This window comes from Schistocerca nitens, chromosome 8, assembly GCF_023898315.1.
Source record: "Schistocerca nitens isolate TAMUIC-IGC-003100 chromosome 8, iqSchNite1.1, whole genome shotgun sequence".
Classification (NCBI taxonomy): domain Eukaryota; kingdom Metazoa; phylum Arthropoda; class Insecta; order Orthoptera; family Acrididae; genus Schistocerca; species Schistocerca nitens.
In genome coordinates, this window is record NC_064621.1 from 371,053,790 (window position 1) to 371,075,420 (window position 21,631).

Below are 21,631 nucleotides of genomic sequence, written 5' to 3' on the forward strand. Positions count from 1 at the left end.
TATGGGACCAAACTGCTGAGGTCATAGGTCCCTTAGCTTACACATTGCTTAATCTAACTTAAACTAACTTACGCCAAGGACAACACACACAGCCATGGGAGGGAGGACTCGAACCTCCGTCGGGGAAGTCTCCGCGGGCCGTGACAAGTCGCCTCAGACCGCGCGTCTATCCCGCGCGGCCCTAGGATTCAGTTACTAACGTAATAGCACATATAATTATGTCCAAAATTTACACTACTTGGGATAGCAATACACCTATATCTTCATCATTACATAATGTCGTGGTTGGACTCATTCTTGGAATAGTCGCTATTGTAGTGTTGGGCTGTTGTATGTGAACAGCGCGTAGCGTTGGGCTGTTGGAGGTGAGCCGCCAGCAGTGGTGGATGTGGGGAGAGAGATGCCAGAGTTTTGAGACGTTAATATGAGCAGACGATCTGGACGTGTGTTCGTCAGAAAAAGGAAATTTGTCAAACTGGATGTCACGTATTTATGACTTTTGAACTCTGTTAAGGTAAATACATTGTTTGTTACCTATCAGAATCTTTCATTTGCTAAGTATATGCCTATCAGTAGTTAGTGCCTTCAGTAGTTAGTATCTTTTATTTAGCTGGCAGTAATGGCGCGCGCTGTATTGCAGTAGTTCAAGTAACGAAGATTTTTGTGAGGTAAGTGATTCATGAAGGCTATAGGTTGTATTTAGTCAGAGCTATTCTTTTGTAGGGATTATTAAAAGTCAGATTGAGTTCCGCTAAAACATTGTGTGTCACTTTAGAAATGATCAGAATAAGTAAAGAGAAAACTGTCTGAGTACGTTCAGTTTTACCCAGCTGTTTCTGTATCTAATAACGTAGAAATTTACCAGCACACTGTTTCTTTACATTCAAAGGGGATGTTTCAGTAGTTCAACTGAGATACAGGAAGCCAGTGTAGCGTATGCCGCTTTTTTCGTCTTTGCTAGCACTAGTGTCCGGTTCTTCAGCTGACCTATAAACGGCATTTTTCCTAAAAAATTGTCAAAAATTTAAAACAATCCTTTTAAAATATCTCAAATCCACTAAGAATGAAAATAAGTACCGAATGAATTGCAACGAACAAATCATTAAAATTAATACAAGCGACAAAAATCGTACACAATGTCTAGCACTGTCTTTTAAAAACAAATTCATTTATTTCAATTTACAATGATGACGCCTCACCACAGAAGATAAGCGATTTATTATCTATGGCTCGAAAATAAAGACATCAGTATCTATGAGTCAACTATGACGTCATTAGTCAAAGCCAACGGGCTGTATCCCATTCTTCAGTTGACCCATGATGACTAAATGTATCTTTACGAAACAAGTGCAAGCTGCTAAGCGACATGCTTTATAATGTCTCGTAGTACTTACATAACAGTAGTTTTCACAGCACATTCATCACATTTTCACAAAAAATCTCGATTTTTTACACACTAACTGTATATTATACATCACGGTATATATTGGCATTTCCATGTTATGCCTTTGATACAGTAGATGTTAATAACTTCAGAAGCACACTCATTCACTGCATCTGACTTGTTTCCATAGACGTTATGGGTAAAGACCTTAGAACTAGGAAGTTCAAAGATGTTACCTGTACAGATATTACAGATAATGAAAATGAAATGGTTAGTGATTTAGGAACCACACCGTCGGTTATAATATAAAATGGTTACTGGCAAATTTTATAATTTTTCAATGTGTAACATCTTTGAACTTCTTAGTTCTAAGATTTTTTACCACGGCTCCTGTTATTGTAAAAATGTGATGAATGTAATGTGGAAACGACATGGACACTCCAGCTATATGTAAGTACTATAATACTGTACGACACATGTCGCTTAGCAACTTGCAACTGTTTCATTTAGATTTATTTAGTCATCATCACATTATCTGATTTTTATGTAAACAGTGATCTCCAGTACCGAACACTTTTACATGTAATTGAATTTAAAACCATCTGAAGATGGGTGCAAGCCCGAAACCGGACGTGAATTAAATGAAATCACATTCTACTGTGACTGGTAGTGGTTTCATTCCACACGCTAAAAAATCAAGTGACAATTAGTACTACGATAGTGTTTCAATTTTGGATAAAATACCAGACCTTCACAATTACACGTGTCTTCTGTTTTTACACACTTATTTGTTAAGAACAACAAGAAATAACTTTTTCTCCTTGGAATGCATATAGAAGTACGTGAATGTAACAGTTACTTTTCATAGGTAGGTGACATAAAATCCCATGAGTTTCGAGGCCATGTTCATTAGCACATCTGAATACCCACTACTCTTTGTATTGCTTCTGTTATTTTATTCATGTATTCTGATTTCGCTACAGTCTGGAACCGCGCGACCTCTACGGTCGCAGGTTCTAATCCTGCCTCGGGCATGGATGTGTGTGATGTCCTTAGGTTAGTTAGGTTTAAGTAGTTCCAAGTTCTAGGGGACTGATGACCTCAGAAGTTAAGTCACACAGTGCTCAGAGCCATTTGAACCATTTTCATTCTGAATTCCTATGAAACACACAATGAACTACCACCAAAGAAACTAACTAATAATATGAGTCACTGAAGATGTAAAGCCTCAGCTTGAAAGTTAACACTTTAAATATAAAGTTTCTCACTACAGTGTACTGATAGTAGGTTAAAAAGATCACAAATTAAATATGGACCACCTCACTTTACAGTATCGACAACAGGGTTCCACTTACTAAGGAGTTAATTAATAAAGTTGCTTGAGTAATTTTCACATTACTGAAAGAGGGAGCTTTTGGTGGAAATTAAATAAGTGAACACTTCGGGGTAAGAGGGGAATGAAAGTCAACTCAGTTTTGCTCTGTCTGTTGTGGTGAGAAAGTGAAATCCATTTGATCGTCTAGTGGCAGTACCAGGTGACCGTTCTGGTGTTATTTAATTGTTAAAATTTCGTGGTCTGGGAAGTATCTGATCTCCCTCTTTCCTGACATGCCTGCCTACGTCATATTGCTGTATTCCTTCCACACATTCTTCCGATAAAATGAACACTGCCATTAGAATAATGTGCATTGGAAATGAATAAATGATACAGAAAAATAAATTAGTGTTCTATGAGCACTGATAACAGCAACGTAAACTTGGTGATGTACTTAATACCATATGGCATATATGGTGAATGTGAAGCAATATCGACATGACTAGTTTCATGAGATACCTATAAGCACAAATACAGATTGTGGTAATATGGCGTACAAAAGGTATAAAAGGGCAGTTCATTGGGGGGAACTGTCATTTGTACTCAGGTGATCCTTGTGAAAAGGTTTCCAACGTGAATAAGGCCGCATGACAGATATTAAGACTTTGAACGCGGAGTAGTAGATGGAGCTAGACGCATGAGACATTCCATTTCGTAAATCATTAGGGAATTCAATTTTCCGAGATCCACAGAGTTAAGAGTGTGCCGAAAATACAGAATTTCAAGTATTACCTCTCACCATGTAGCGGCCGGCGACGTCCACGTAACGACCGAGAGCAGAGCCGTTTGCGTAGAGTCGTCAGTGCTAACGGACAAGAAACATTGCGTGAAATGAAAGCAGAAATCATCAGCTCGTGGTCGCATCGGTGGGACCGTAGGCGACTGGAAAAGCATAGTCTGATCGAATTAATGCCAATTTCAGATGGTAAGCGTTCATGGTAGGATTCTAGTGTGGCGGAGACCTGACGACCATGGACATGAGTTGTCAACTAGGCACTGTGCAAGCTAGTCGTGACTCCATAATGGTGTAGCCTGTATTTACATAGAATGGAATGCATGCTCTGGTTCGATCATTGACTGCAAACAGTTCTGTTCGTGGACTTCATGTCCCCAAAAACCGATGGAATTTTTATGGGTGATAATGTGCCATGTCACCGTGCCACAACTGTTCGCGATTGGTTTGAAGAACATTCTGGATAATTCGAGCGTACGATTTGACCACACAGATCACTCGACATGAATCCAATCGAGCATGTAAGGAACGTAACCGAGAGGTCAGTCCGTGCGGAACTTCCTGCACCGGCAACACTTTCGCAGTTATGAACGGCTATAGAGGCAACAAGTTTCGACTGTTTAGGTTTTTATATTGGTAACGCCAAGTAGCGCTCTGTATGAAAATCACTAACTGTGCTGTGTGCAGTCTGTGGCTGGTTAGCATTGTTGTAATATTCGCTATTGTAGTGTTGGGCAGTTGGATGTTAACAGCGCGCAGCGTTGCGCAGTTGGAGGTGAGCCGCCAGCAGTGGTGGATGTGGGGAGAGAGATGGCGGAGTTTTGAGAGCGGATGATCTGGACGTGTGTCCATCAGAGACAGTAAATTTGTAAGACTGGATGTCATGAACTGATATATATATATATATATTATGACTTTTGAGCAGTATTACGGTAAATACATTGTTTGTTCTTTATCAAAATCTTTCATTTGCTAACTATGCCTATCAGTAGTTAGTGCCTTCAGTAGTTAGAATCTTTTATTTATCTGGCAGTATTGGCGCTCGCTGTATTGCAGTAGTTTGAGTAACGAAGATTTTTGTGAGGTAAGTGATTCATGAAAAGTATAGGTTATTGTTAGTCAGGGCCATTCTTTTGTAGGGATTATTAAAAGTCAGATTGCGTTGCGCTAAAAATATTGTGTGTCAGTTTAGTGTTGATCAGAATAAGTAAAGAGAGTAATGTGTGAGTACGTTCAGTTCTGCTCGGCTGTTTGAAAAGCAAATAATGTAAGAGATTTATCAGCACAGTCATTCATTAATTTTTCTAAGGGGATATTTCAAACTTTGTGAATCCATGCCACGTTGATCGCCGCACTATGCCGGGAAAAAGAAGTTCTGACGCGATATTTAGAAGTATCACGTGGCTTTTTTTTACCTCAGTGTTAGGCGCATGGACATTCTTGTATTCAAAAGGAAGTAGTAGTGCTTTCATGTAGTTGCCGATTTTCCCGATACTGAGATGCTGCTTCTATTAAGAAAAGAAAAGCTCGTCCATTGCCCTCACGACTCTGGGATACACCGTGTCTCTCCAGCAAAGAAACACCAGTGACAGCACCAGGAATCCGACACAATTTCTCCACGGAGCACGATGGTACGTTGTCCTCTCATCTAGAGAGACTACAGAACGAGGTGGCGCAGTGGTTAGACACTGGACTCGCATTCGGGAGGACGACGGTTCAATCCCGCGTCCGGCCATCCTGATTTAGGTTTTCCGTGATTTCCCTAACTCACTCCAGGCAAATGCCGGGATGGTTCCTCTGAAAGGGCACGGCCGACTTCCTTCCCCATCCTTCCCTAATCCGATGAGACCGATGACCACGCTGTCTGGTCTCCTTCCCCAAAACCAACCAACCAACCTAGAGAGACTGGCAGACAAATTCTTTTGCTTCACTTACAAGAGTAGTCATGAAGTTATTATTAGCACGTCGAAAAAATAAGTTTACATGCTTAATATTTTGGCCGTTCGCAGGTAAAGTCTGCAATACTAGTGCTACAGTTTTATTGCTTGTTTTGGCACATCGCATGTCTAACGGTGGTAGAGGCAATCCAATTGCACCAGCAGTTACTAGCAAGATACATTCGTATCGGATAAATAGCCGTATCTGTGGGCTTCTTGACCGAATTAGCGTCACTCCTTATTTCGTTACCCACTATGGAAGAGTAGTTTGGAGTGTGTCAATGGGAGACTGGGTAGTAGCACTACTGTTCATGAAGTTATTTAGTGATTATATGGATGTATGTTGATGAATGAGGTTCGTGACATGTGTAATTATCTAAAGCAGTTTCCTGGGGATAGTAAAACCGAGGAAAAATTTATAAAGGCCTTGGCAAAAGATAGAACTTTGCACACTCTGTTAAGCCTCCCAATCTATTAATCCGTTCAGTTCTTAGGATATCGGCAATGATACCGAAAGGATGCTCACTCCGCCTCTGTCCAAGTTGCTATTCGTCCATATTATCGTCTTCGTCTAGGCATCTTCTCTGACGGGATCTGCAGTTTTGCTGGACAGCACGGGAAATCTGTCAGCCATAGCCATGTGAGTTCCAGTCGTTTCTAATGATTTCTATAGGAGGCAACTATGCTAGTTTACCTTCGTTAATGAAGTTTGAAGACATTCGTATTTCCTTATTCGTTTAATTTTGGTCTCCGAAAACGCATCATCGAAAGGAATAACTAACATGTCTCTCCTATCAAATGTAGAACTGAACAAACGCGGATTTTTCTTCACGTCCGAATGCTCCTTGCGAAGTTTGGAATTACCCTCTGCCATTCCAATGTGAGAGGTTCACAATGAATACCACGCCACCGTCTCAACCAGCACAGATCAAATGTCAAATGTGTGTGAAATCTTATGGGACTTAATTGCTAAGATCATCAGTCCCTAAGCTTACACAATACTTAACCTAAAATATCCTAAGGACAAACACACACACCCATGCCCGAGAGAGGACTCGAACTTTCGCCGGGACCAGCCGCACCGTCCATGACTGCAGCGCCTGAGACCGCTTGGGTATTCCCGCGTGACAGCACACGCTCTTTATGTTTCACAGTTTGGGCTAAAAATGTTATTATTGCACTCCCAGTGATCCATGGACAGATAAATGAAACACAGGCGAAAATATCATTGATTTTAGAAATCCAGGAAACAAAGCGACTTACGCATAAATGTACCAGCCTTATCTTTTTCCAGCAAGCAACTGATACCTGTTGTAAAATTGCACTCCCCATATGTATTTGTATTTGTTAAAGGTCACATAGACTTAATGAGTCACGAAGATAATTATTAATTGCTTGTATACGAGCTATTGATTCAACAAGTAAGAGAGGTGCTGTATGGTGAAACGAAAATAATTTAGAATGTTTGAACAGAATAAAGGTAAATATAGATTTGGAGAACGTCTGAATTATTCAGATAAGTAATAAAAAACCTGACAGGTGTGAGTACGACACGCTCTGAGGGTTCTGTACAAACAAAATTATGTACATTGGTAATAATAATCGTATTAATAATAATAATAATAATAGTGACAGTAATAATAAAAATAATTTCGTGTAGCTCAGTGGTCTGGTACAGGTACTTCTTGGACGCCATTTGCATGTCCATAACCTTTCCCAGTTATCCAGCTGGGGAAGGGGATGTACAGTTTAAAGTGAAAACCGAGTCACTCGTTTGCATTGAGAGATGAAGAGTAGGTTGAAATGATGGGTTGGCTGAAACGAAGGCAGAAATACGTTCTCCGATCAAAATTCGATTCCGCGTTTTACCGCTACACCACAAGGCCCGTCGTTTACGTGCATGGTTAATCTATTGATTTTGATGGGTGTGTTTGCCGCATATGACCTATCTGTTGATATTATTCACCTAGAACCTTACGTTATTTACACCGCCAAGAGACCCTAGGCCTCAGCATTTGACATAAATTTCAATTTGATACCACATTCTTGAGATAAAGAAGTACTAACAGACGGACAGACAGACAAACAGACGGACAACGAGTGCCAAAGAAATAATTTCTTGTGTAACATAATTACAAATGAACGTTTTTCGAATTTTCTACTGTACTTATGCGCTGAAACCTTCCTTTTTTGTCAAATTTTACGGTTATAGGTTAATGGAAAGTTTTGATGAGTGAGTTTGTGTGTATGGAAATATGTGACATAAATAGCCGTATCATTTGGCAGCTTTCACTTGGAAGCTTAAATTTTTTTACACCGCCAAGCAACTGAAGCTTTATGCGTGATACATTTTTCAGACTGATACCTCAAACCGTTATGGACAAAAAAAGGGGTCTGAATAGTCCGGCAGACAGTCGGCTAACAAAGTGTTCTTATGATGGTTCTGTTTTTACCGATTGATGAACAGAACACTAAAAACGGAGAGAAAATATTTCCTCTAAATTTGACTCGTGTCTGTAGCAAACGCTTATAAAGTAAATAAGAGACGTGGAACTTGTAACGTAAAGGATTTCTGCGCAGTATTACCTATCTGCACTCAGTCAGTGTAGATTTTTGCAGATTAATCCGGTTGCCGGAAGTAGAATGTTTCCTTTTATTTCAGACAAAGTAAGGATACAGAGCGATATGAAACAGATTTGCAAATTTCATTCGCATACTACTCCACACGGTGCGAGGGATGTAATAAATCTCATGGCTATGAACAACGGCTGTTTGCAAAGCTATTTTGCAAACTTCCAGTCGACTATAAAAAAAGGGAAGTATAGTATACACGTAAATTTCTTTTATAAATTTTGTCTGAAAATGAAAGTCAATGTGTTCAGTGGAAACGAATAGCAAATTTTGTGCTTCAGTATCAGACTTAAGACAAGGTACACAGCCTAGGCATACTTACAGTAAAAGTTTTTCTACTGTCTGGATTTCGTTTTTATAGATTTTTATTTTATATACTTCTTTCGGAAAGAGAGGTCCATCATTAGTATTTCCTTGGTTTACTTGGGATTTTTCGTTATAAAAATATCACTGTCCCTACGTATAACGTGAAACCATTACGGGATTTGTTATTTTTAACGTGAAGTATTTACATCGTCCTGAAATAAGTTCTGCCCAACTGAACTTTACAAGCAACTGAGGTATCGAAGGCGGCCTTCGCTCTGTAAATACTGACTTTCTTGTATACGTCCAAAACATTACTATACTGCGATTATACAGTATCGTCAAGAGTTTCACCGAATAAGCTGTTAAATACACACATCAAAAAAAGTTTTGCATCACCTCGGTTCCAAGAATTCCTGAAAATAGACATTGACTGTGGATACTGTATCACAGACACAGACCCTTTGAATGTTCAAAGGTGTCACTAAACCAGCCCACAGACGTAAACAACCATGCATGAACAGCCCCTATTACACGGAGGAGGTCCGACAGCCAATTAGTTCCAGTTATTCCACCAGGAAGGAGGTACACGGCTAGTGTTGTCTGTAGTTCAACCAGGCCTAGACGGTCAATACCGCTGTTCGATCGCGTCCGCACTGTTACTTCGTGCCAGGAAAGGCTCTCAATAAAGGAAGTGTCCAGGCGTTTCGGAGTGAACCAAAGCGTTGTTGTTCGGACATGGAGGAGATACGGAGAGATAAGAACTGTCGATGACGTGTCTCGCTCAGGCCGCATAAGGGTTTCTGCCGCAGTGGATGACCGCTACCTACGGATTACGGTTACGAAGAACCCTAACAGCAAGGCCATCAAGTTGAATAATGCCTTTCGTGCAGCCACAGGACGTCGTGTTACGACGCAAACTGTGCGCAGTAGGCTGAATGATGCGCAACTTCACTCCCGACGTCCATGGCGAGGTCAATCTTTGCAACCATGACCCTACGTAGCGCGGTGGAGATGGCCCAACAATATGCCAATGGTCCGTTCAGGATTCGCATCACGTTCTCTTCACCGATGAGTGTCGCATATGCCTTCTGTCAGACAATCGTCGGAGACGTGTTTGGAGGCAACCCGGTCAGGCTGAACGCCTTAGATACACTGTCCGGCGAGTGCAGCAAGGTGAAGGTTCCCTGATCTTTTGGGGTGACATTATGTGGGGCCGACGTACGCCGCTGGTGGTCAGACACCGTAACAGCTGTACGATACGTGAATGCCATCTTCCGACCGATAGAGGAACCATATCGGCAGCATATTGTCAAGATATTCGTCTTCAAGGACGACAGTTCGCGCCTCCATTGTGCACATCTTCTGAATGACTTCCTTCAGCATAACGACATCGCTCGTCTAGAGTGGCCAGCATCTTCTCCAGACATGAACCCCATCGAACATGCCTGGAATCGATTGAAAAGGGCTGTTTATGAGCGAATCGCCATTGAGGAGTGGGACAGTCTGGACCAACAGTGCCTTGATGAACTTGTGGACAGTATGCCATGCCGAATACAGGTATGCATCAATGGAAGAGAACGTGCTGCTGGGTATTAGAGGTACCGGTGTGTACAGCAATATGGACCACCACCTCTGAAGGTCTCGCTGTGTGGTGGTACAACACGTAACGTGTGGTTTTCATGAGCAATAAAAATGGCGGAAATGATGTTTATGTTGATCTCTATCCCAAGTTTCTGTACAGGTTCCGGGACTCTCAGAACCGAGATGATGCAAAACTTTTTTTGATGTGTGTATATTATTGTCAGTACCGCCAAACGTAATAGTGTAGATAAGAGAATAATTTATCAATCGTAGCCAATAACATAATTATTAGTTAAACATGCACAAAATTACAGTAATGTGCGAAGTTTGTCTCCAAGAGAAGATAGTATCGTATCACGTTGTGCTATCAAGAGAATAGTGTGGAGCTTCCGGTGCACTCTGGTCAAATGAAAAATGCAGCATTAAGTACAATGTCCTGAGGACCGTATTACTCTCCTCCCCGGGGGTAGCTACAAACAGTTAATAATAAATAAAAAACGTACCCTCTTCTTCCAGACACACGTTATGGCGTGTAAATTAATGAAAGTAGCGTGTCTGCATTCTAAAGTAGACAGCATACAGTCCAATTTGATATAAAAACTATACTTAAAAAATGCAATTTTTATACAACACCAACAGCTGCTACTAAAACCGTCACCAGAATCCAAGTAACTTAACAACACCAAGAAACATAGAATTATTATAGTAGCTCATATATGAGATCATTGTTACTATGGCATTACTGATGAAAACGTATAAAATAATCAGCGATCATCCCCTATTTAATACCACCAAAGGAAAAGTGCAGTAATACAACTAAGTACTATCAGTGCACAGTCCGTTTCTGTATTTACTGCCGCAGAGTGCTCTCGCCGTATTCTGAACTTTCAATAAGTTCGATCGAAATTGGTAAAGGTTTGTTTTGTCATCAGCTCTAGGTGTTACGTCGAAATAGCTTGCTGTGAACATTTATGGGCCGCCTATGAATATCAGTGGTCAGTGTGTCTTGCTGCTATCTGGGGGAACGGGTTCAATTCGCGGCATTGCTAGGAACTTTTCCTTGGTTGGAGGACTGGCACGGGATGCACTAAGCCTCATGACACCGTTAAGGAACTGTCTGAGTGAGAAGTAAAGGCTCGAAGGTGAAGGGAGCCGACGACGGCTGAACGGCTGGGAGAGCGGTGTGCTAACCCCACGCCACACCATATGGCATTCAGTGAAGACTTTGGCAAAGGATGACACGGTGGCCAGTCGGTCTCGATTGGTCTATCCTAGCCCATAATGTCGAGTTGCGATGTGATAAAATCTAGGCGCTCAGTCCGGAACCGTGCGACTGCTACGGTCGCAGGTTCGAATCCTGCCTCGGGCATGGATGTGTGTGATGTCGTTAGGTTAGTTAGGTTTAAGTAGTTCTAAGTTCTAGGGGACTGATGACCACAGATGTTAAGTCCCATAGTGCTCAGAGCCATTTGATGTGATAAAATTTTTATGAGCCATGGTGCAATCAATATGGGACTTTCGACGAATATATTCGTTTGGAAAGAGCGGCGAAATATGGCATTAATGGATTATGAAAGCAGACGAACGACGCGAGAGCCTTCGCCAGCAGCATGACATCGTCTGCAGCGCCTCTCCTGGTCTCGTGACTATATTGGTTGTACACTAGACTACTGGAAAACCGTAGCCTTGTCAGATGAGTGCTGATTTAAGTTGGTAAGAGCTGATAGTAGGGTTCGAGTCTGGAGCAGACCCCACAAAGCCATGGGCCCAAGTTGCAAGGCTATGCAGTTTGGTGACGACTCCATAATGGTGTTGGATGTGTTTGCATGGAATGAAATGTATCCGCTGGATGTTCGGATACTTGGAGACCATTTGCAGCCATCCACGTACACCATGTTCCCAAACAGTGATGGAATTTTTATAGATGACAACTGGACCAAAGTTGTTCGCGACTGGTCTGAAGAACTCTCTGGACAATCCGACTGAATGCTTCAAAATGGTTCTAAGCAGTATGGGATTTAACTTCTGAGGTCATAAGTCCCCTAGAACTTAGAACTACTTAAACCTAACTAACCTAAGGACATCACACACATCCATGCCCGAGGCAGGATTCGAACCTGCGACCGTAGCAGTCGCGCGGTGCCAGACCGCAGCGCCTAGAACCGCTCGGCCACCCCGGCCGGCCCGACTGAATGGTTTGGTAACACAGATCGCCTGGCAAGATCGCCCGACATTAATCCCAACGGTCACTTATGGGACATAATCAGGATGTAATTTCGTGCACAAAACCCTGCACCGGCAACACTTTCGCAGTTGCAGAGGGTTATAGTGGCAGCGTGGTCCAACATATCTGCAGGGGGCATAAAACGACATAATTCCATGCCTTGTCGAGTTGCTGGATTACGCAGGCAAAAGAAGGTTTGACATGACATCAGGAGGTATCCCAAGACTTGTGTTCCCTCAGTTTAGTTTCCTGAGAATTTAGAACATATTAAACGATTTTACATTGTCGAAATCATTTTCTAGGTCAATAAATCCTATGAAACTGTCTTGATTTCTCTTGATTTTTGTATGTACTATCAAAGGCAACGTCAGAATTTCCTCTTTTGTACCCTTATCTTTCCTAGAGTCACCTTGTCGTCAACTAATAGATCGTAAATATTGTTTTCCATTCTTCTATATATAAGTCTTGTCAGCTACATGGATGCACGAGATGATAAACTGATTGTGTGATAATTCTCTCAGATATTTGCCCTTTCTGTCTTCGGAACTATATTGAAGATACTTTCTGCGAAACTCTGATGGTACCCCTCTACAGTAGGTGACCAACTTGAATAGCAGTTTGGTTACCACTTGCCTCGACGATTTTAGAAATTCCGAATCTATGTTATCTGTGCCTTCCACTTTATTTGTTGGAAAGTCTTTCAGTGATCTGAGCCGACTATAAAAGACATAAATGAACGTTAATACCAGCTGAAATCCATTGCCACCGATTTCTTTAAACTGACCCTGGGATGCGACTGTGACGATCGTCGCAAGCTAATACTTTTAGGGAGAAACAGATCTACAGTTAATCCCGTTAGCATAGATGCTACAGTATTAGGGGAAGGTTGCTATCGATGGGCCACCTACATAAAATGTGTAATAAAATTCTCAGATACTGTAAAGATTATTTTATTTTCGACGTGGTTTAAACATTATCGTTTGCATTTCACTATAGCAGACACAGAGGTCATAAACATTCACTGTTAATGAGATATTTAAAAAATAAAATCATGTGTCATCGGCTCAAAGAAGGCAAATGGTTGCCGTCATAGAGGCACGCAGTTTCCAAAAAATGGTTCAAATGGCTGTAAGCACTATGGGATTTAACATCTGAGTTCATCAGTCCCCTAGACTTAGAATTACTTAAAACTAACTAACCGAAGGACATCACACACATCCATGGCCGAGGCAGGATTCGAACCTGCGACCGTAGCGGTCGCGCGGTTCCGGACTGAAGCGCCTAGAACCGCTTGGCCACAGCGGCCGGCAGCAGTTTCCATAGAAGTCCCGTGGTGTAATAAGTGTTAAACATTATACTAAACTAAACTGCTTCCGAATAGGCCTCGGAAGACCACCGTGTCAGCCTTAGACGATAGGCGTCACTGAATGTTGATACGGAGGGGCTGTGATCAGAACACCGTTCTCCTGGTCATTGTCAGTTTTCGTGACAGAAGACTTCTCTGTCAAGTAGCTTCAAAATTGGCCTTACGAGGGCTGTCTGCACCCTGCTTACCAACAGCGCTAGACAGGCACTGACAGTTACCCGTCCATGTGTAAGCAAATTCCGACAGCCATTAACTTCGCTGATCAGATTGGTACCGGTGGTAACACTGTGAAAAGGCCGTTGGCTGTTGAATGTTACACACATCTAAATAAGTGTACTGTCAGAAACAGAATAACATACGAGGTGCGACAATAATGAGACTGATTTTCTTTGCAAGATGCTGTAATCCTGCAGGCTTGCGTAGGCACAATATCTTTGACGTTGGTCTATAAGGTGCTTCTAGTCCAAGTGGCACATCGCTACAATCGCTCAGTAGTGAGTTTTGCATGTATAAGTTAACACATGTTTGTGTCTCTCGTCACGGAAATGGAACCGCATAATATTGCGTGACGGTATGCCATTTCTTTTTCCATTACATTGGGTGAAAACGCGACGACAACTTATGGTAAGTTTCAGAAGACTTTTGGGGAGGAGTTTATGTCAAGAGCTCAAGTTTTTCATTGGCATAAAATGTTTAGTGAAGGCAGAACGACTGTTGAAGATGAAGACCGCATTGGACGACCATCAACCTCACGGACGGATGTCAAATTGGCCAGGGTGCGTGAACTCGTACGATCGGATCGAAGATTATCCGTGAAAATGTTGGTGATTGCAGAAGAACTGAACATCAATCGACAAATGGTTCGTCTAATAATAACTGAAGATCTTGGTATGAGAAATATTTGTGCAAAAATGGTCCCTAAAAGTCTTACACCTCAACAGCGAGAAACACGGAAAAATGTAGCAGCCGATCTGTTGGAGCAAACGGAAATCAATCCAGAATTGCTGAGCCGTATTGTCACTGGTGATGAAAGTTGGTTTTTCCAGTACGATCCAGAGACAAAACGCCAAAGTTCGCAATGGTGCTCAAAGGGATCACCCAGACCAAAAAAGTTCGCATGTCAAAGTCAAAAGTAAAATGCATGCTTGTGTGCTTCTTTGATTCCAAGGGAAATGTTCATAAAGAGTGGGTGTCTCCTGGAGAAACAGTTAACCAATATTACTACAAAGAAATTTTAGAAAGACTTCGTAAAAGAGTTCCTCGTGTCTGTGCTAACATTGCTGGTAATTGGATTCTGCATCACGATAATGCGCCATCCCATACTGCTCTGTCAATACAGCAATTTTTAACCTCAAAACAAATTTCATTACTACCACAGCCATCTTATACATCAGGTGTCAATCTGTGTGACTTTTTTCTATTTCCAAGAGTCAAAACGGCGGTCAAGGGACACAATTTTCAAACAACACAAGATGTCCAAAAAGCTGTGACGAGGGTCTTGCAGGATATTACAGAAGATGTTTTCCAGAAATGTTACCATAAATGGAAGAAGCGCTGGAAAAAGTGTGTGCAATCAGAAGGGAACTTTGAAGGAGACAACACTAAACTTGACTGAAACAGTAAGCAACATTTTTTTTTCACATCAGTCTCATTAGTTTATTGTCACACCCTGTACATTCGAAAATAAGGAGGCTAAAAATAAGAATGTCGCCTTTGAAGGTTGGGGAAAAAAATAAAATAAGAAAGACACATTTGAATGAGTGCCGAAACACTTAGAAATTATTAGAAAACATATAATGAAAACGATTTCTTAATTTTGTTCGTAGTGACCTACTTATGCCTTGACAAAATTCCTAGTGGCTCATTCGAGGCAACCTGCATGGTATCGCTTAAGAATACCTAATCTCCACGCCAGAACGTTACTTTACATTGTGAATATGACAAATTGGTGTGAATTGCTCTCATTTTCCGAAGAGGGCTTTAGAAATTTATTCACAGTTACCATATCAATAAGACATTTCAGTAATTAATCATCATCTACTAGAAGAACGTAGTGCAAATCTCAACTTCTTTCGCTGTTGGTTTATGGAACCGTTCACACTAAGATGGCGAATCTTCGGCAACCCGGAGTACTCCCAATGACTGCTTGAATTGGCCATTGTGAATGTCCACGGAGAAATCGAGTAGGATCATCGATAGCAGTCGTCCCGTATAAGAGAAAATATACCTTAAGGTTTTCCAACGCAGAGCAGTGCGCAATATCTGCCAGGTTCGGTCACGATAATTCGCGTACGAGAAGCTAAAACGACTGCAGGTGCCGAAATACAGTGGAGAGTTTCTATGGTGGAGAGCGGTGTGTGTGAGTAAAGCCTCGCAGAGTGATCGCAATCCGTCGCGTCGCCGGCACAATTTGAGCTGGCGGGCGGGAGGGATCCGACCCGCAGATCGATGCTGGTGGGTTTAATATATGCCAAAGAATGGCGCCGGGCCTTTCAGCGGTGATATTGAATTCCGGGCTGGCGGGTGGCGCGGCCCGGATTAAGGCGGAGAGGGGGCGGTCTGGCATCGCAGTGGCGGTGGTACTGGTAGTGGTAGGGACCACCCGGCCCGCCTCTGCACAGTGTCTGCGCCGACTACAGCTACATCTGCGCTGCTGCACTGTGCGGGAGAAAGGCAATCCCGCGTGGGCACCAGCGGAGAGGCGAGCAATTCCTGGCAAAGTAGCGACGATAAAAGATTAGTTCCCGCCAATTCATTCTCTTCACTGGCACAGAGATAGTGCATTTATTAATGGATGTAGCCCACTCCTAGGCCGATGCAATTTGTCTAACGTTCTTCCACTGAGTAGGTTCCATTCCTAAAATTAGACTCGTTTATCATAGCCTCATCTTTGGAATTAAAAATAAACTGCGCAGATAAAGTTCATACCATCTTCACGACTTCCTTTGCTTTTGAGTATTTTTTGTATTGGGTGTATTAGGTACTATGAGATCTAGGACGTTGCCCTCTGTCTGGGTAACTGTTCGAAGTATATAGCAGGAAGGTTGAGAAATACTCTTCCTGCAATAGAATGATCGAAATATTTAAATGCAGTGCTTTCCAAACCAATATTTGCGTGAGAGGTAAAAGCATTCGCACGAATGCTACTAGGTGAAACTTTATCATCCCTTTTCAACCACTAGAAACGTGTAATAGAACGCAGTAAGTTAGGAAGCCTAGCTTATTCTCGTTCAATGCAGCGCAGAATGTCACGTCTGCTGATATTATAATCATGACGAGGTTGAAAGAAGATTTTATGTTCTGAAGAGCATTGACACAACAAACGGCTACGACAGCGCGAACGGGACACTTATGTATGAAATTAAAACCAAAATAGAAAGAACGTAAGTTAAATAAGAAACGTAAGTACGTCATTGTCATGACGTTTCACGGGACAACATCTTACAATATTGTATGGTCTTTACACAAAACAGAACCAAAATCTACCTACAACAGATTAAATACTGTAACTCTGATAATTCTACTCCATATTTTATGCTGAAAGAAGGCTCACACACTCAGGTATCTTTAGGATAAAGTTTGAAGACAGGTTGTCGACACTCTGCCAAACACATAAATGGGACGTATTATGCATTCAAGAAACTTACAGAGGCGGAGAAAGAAAAACACTCGAAATAGTAGAAATGTTACTTGTTGTGAAAGCACCACACTCCAAACGCGGCATGTACCATATTCAGCAGACTAGACACAATCGTGACCTCTGTTGATAAAACCACAAAAATAATGGCATTGAAGTACTAACAATCAAAAGTGGAAACTTCATCGTCACGTCTATTTACAAAACCTCATGGTGAAATATTCGCTTTATCACTACTAAAAAGTTTTAATAATCGAAATGCCAAATTCATAGTAGATGTTTCAAATGTCACAGCATTAGCTGAAGCTCTGGTGTCACCGCCAGACACCACACTTGCTAGGTGGTAGCGTTTAAATCGGCTGCGGTCCGTTAGCATACGTCGGACCCGCGTGTCGCCACTAACAGTGATGCAGACCGAGCGCCGCCACACGGCAGGTCTAGTCTAGAGAGGCTCAAATGGCTCTGAGCACTATGCGACTTAACTTCTGAGGTCATCAGTCTGCTAGAACGTAGAACTAATTAAACCTAACTAACCTAAAGACATCACACATATCCATGCCCAAGGCAGGATTCGAACCCGCGACCGTAGCGGCCGCTCGGTTCAAGACTGTAGCGCCTAGAACCGCACTGCCACTCCAGCCGGCTCTAGAGAGACTCCCTAGCACTCGCCCCAGTTGTACAGCTGACTTTGCTAGCGATGGTTCACTGTCTACATACGCTCTCATTTGCAGAGACGACAGTTTAGCATAGCCTTCAGCTACGTCATTTGCTGCGACCTAGCAAGGCACCATATTCAGTTACTATAATTACTATCTTCAAGAATGTATTCTGAACAGATAATATTGTGAATCATGTACCGTCAAGAGCGACGTTCATCATTAATGGGTTAAAGTTAAGTATCAAACTAATTACGTCCACTTTCTGAATTCTCATTCCTTGTCATGTTCCAGACTTCACGTCAGTATAGTTCTTCCCTCCTCACGCCAGCCTGCGTGAGCTAAAACGCGTGCATTTCAGCCTCCACTCGTAGCACGGTGTAGGCTCTTCTGCTAACACAAAAGAAGCTACAGTGAAACCGGTGAGAATGGATACCTGCTGAAGGAGTGGAATGACAGAAGAGGCGTCTCTATCCTCCATGGCCCAAAACTCCCTGCTCCTTTACGAGTAGAAACTCAACTGTGGCCACAACCCTGATCACTGCATCACCAGCTCTAAAGTGCAAGACTGTTGTATTAAAATGGCATTCGTCGAACCCAACACAGACTGACTAGGATATAGGTGTATGCAGCAGTTAAGACCGCTATGGTGTCCTTCCGCAGTAGACGTTACTCCAGGAAAGCCAAATGGACATCTTTCCAGGAGGAACTTGACAAAGCCATCGTGAATCTTCGAAACTCCTCGCTAAATATGAGAAACTATATCAGAAAAGACTCTTTAATGAAGAAACCGCAACATGTAGTACAGCACCGATGGAAATGCTAATTGAAGTGAGGCAAAACAGATGGATCGAGACTCTGCAGAAGATGGACATGACACACAGGAGCAAAATAGCCTGGAATCTTATGAAAAAGCTCAGCGGTGATCCAAAAGGCTCCAGACAGCCTGCTGAGGTGACACCCAACCAAGTGGGACACCTGCTCCTCTTGAATTGTACGTTTAATGGAAAACACCATACAGTAAAAATCAACAGGTCCTGCAATCGGACAGACATACGTCCTCAGAGCCCTTCACTGTAAAAGAAATCGGCCAGCGATGCAGTGCTATGAAAACGGTAAAGCGGCTGGGGTGGATAATATGTGCACGGAGCAGATCAAACATTCTGTTCCGGGGGCCAAAATATTTATCCTGCAGCTCTTTAACCATTGCTGTGACATAAAGTCCCCAAGATGAGGAGAAAGTCAAAGAAAGTGGCTCTGCTGAAGCCTGGAAAGGAACCAGACTCGCCGAAGAACAACGAACCTATTTCACTTCTTTGTCACCTGCACAAATTATATCAGAGACTCATTTTGAACCGCGTGGCATACTCTATCGATCTGAAACATATCCATCAATAAGCTGATTTTAGATCTGGTAAATCATGCACCAGCCAAACTCTACACCTGACAGAACATATAGAAGAAGGGGACAGAAATGAAAAGATTACAGGGCTAGCACTGATCGACCTCAACTCTGCATACGATACCGTCAACCAAGGCCTCTTTTCATGAAACTACGTAACGAACTGAGAGAGAACGAGAGATCACCATTTTGTGAAGATCACTAAGTCTCTCTTACAAAATAGACAGTTTTACGCCGTTCTCGATGGAAAGAAGAGGCAATGGATTGGCTCAGGGAAGCGTTCTGGTCCCCTCCCTCTTTAATTAGCACACTAATGACCCACCAACTCTTAATCATACTAAACATTTCCTATAAACAGATGACTTGGTAGTAACAGCCCAGGGGAGGACCATTGAGGAGATGGAGCAGAAGCTGGAGAAAGCGTCTAGAGTCTTGTCAGAATACTATCAAAATAATTACCTTAAAGTGAATACTTCGAAGATGCATCTTTCCGTCTTCGATCTTGGCAAGCAAACAGAAAGCTCGATGTTTGCTAGACTAATACCACATCGGAACACAGATAAACCAACCTTTCTGGGTGTGATGCTGGATAAATCCCAAACATAAAGAGACCACTGTGAAAAGATCCTTCAGCAGGTGGCCTCCTGAAATAATATTTCGCAAAAAACGTCAACAACAGACGAGGAGCAAAATCTACTACCTGAGAACCACCGCCCAAGCGGTATGCTTCTCTGCCGCTGAATAACCCTGCCCAGTATCAGCCAGATCGACCTACAAGAAGGAAGTCGGCTTAAGCCTTAATGAAACATGTCGACTCATAGTGGATGAAATCCACGGCCGTACCATACCTTGGTCTTGCAAATCCCAGCTCTCGAAGAATATCTAACGCATTCACAGAGAGGCCCAGACAAACCGTCGATGATCGACATCCTGTCTTCAGCACAGAGTGCGAGCCTTTACGACTGACATCCCGTAAAAGGTTTTTAAACGAGGCCGTTGAAGAACCACCGTCTGACGCGTCACCAGCCTGTGTAGTGTCTGGTCACTTCATAACAAACGGGAAAAGATGGAGGACCCTGAATCGTGTAAGAACAGGGCTCGCTCGTGTGAAAACAAAAATGATCAGCTGGGATGACGGTAACGTGGATTACACAAATGCGATTGTGGTGTTATGCAAGACATGGAGTACTTTTTAGCCTGTCGAAACTCGACGTTTTGTGGCTGAACAAGAAAGAAGCCATGGACGTGGCCTAATACAGGGCTGAAAGACTATGATTGGTTTTCGGACACGAAAAGTAGAAGTAAGTAGGGTCTAGTGTACTAACTGCCAAAAACAATTGTAATGTTGTTGCTTTAATTTGTTCTGCAAGCGGTGCTGCTATTCAAGACCATAAAAGTGGGTTAAAAGCTGTGAGCTGTCTGGGGAAGTTAACCTTGCATTACTGAGCAACTGTTTCACCAGGTATCCAGTCTAGCCTACCAAACTCCTAACCAGACTAACATTAATTATAATCTTTTAATAATCCTACGACAACCGGTTATATATATATATATATATAAGAGAATTTAAATAAAAATAAATAAATCAGTTTATATTTGGAAATTTATTTTAACATTGATCATTGAAATTTCAGCTTATTAAACTTGATTCATAACTAAACTGGTGCCTTATTTAGGACTGTGAAAATGTGAGTTTGTAATCTTACAGAACACATCAAATATGGAGCCAAGATTGGGAGACTGCATACAACACTGCATTCATACAATAGCACACGAAGAACGTTGAAACACATGCAAGAGGAAATTAACCACTACCAACCGATTCAATTTTCACCCAAAGAAGTTACGTTCGTAGCGCAGTCCTGTCCGTCATGTAATTACCACACATTGGTATACTAAATTCATACTAACTCTCTGTGAAATCTTCCCGAAAAGAATAGCTGAGGGCTACTTTGATGATTACACCACATGCTTCACGTGGTCAACTTGGTTTACACAAAGAGAGTAACTCCACAATAATTTTGATAATTAAAATCAATTAGACCGAAAAGCAATTTACAAAAGAAAAACCTCGAACTGGTTACTAACGTCTTACTATTAACCTGATGGGTCAAACAATTGTATAAGCACGTGGTACTGGTCTCACATAGTACACCCCACGTGGGTTGAACATAAAGAAAAGTTGCTATATTTAAAAATATTATAATCTCACGCACATTCGCATTTAAGATTGATGATCAACACGTGGTTCCACTTTACTCACAAAGTAGTGACAAAGCAACTACGGGAATATATTCTGAACTGTACACTCGAATCACACTGTGTTGCAATTTAAGATAACATTAGATATTTTAGAGCTAAACCTGAAATCAAGGTGATTAAATTTTCAGTTAGGCTGA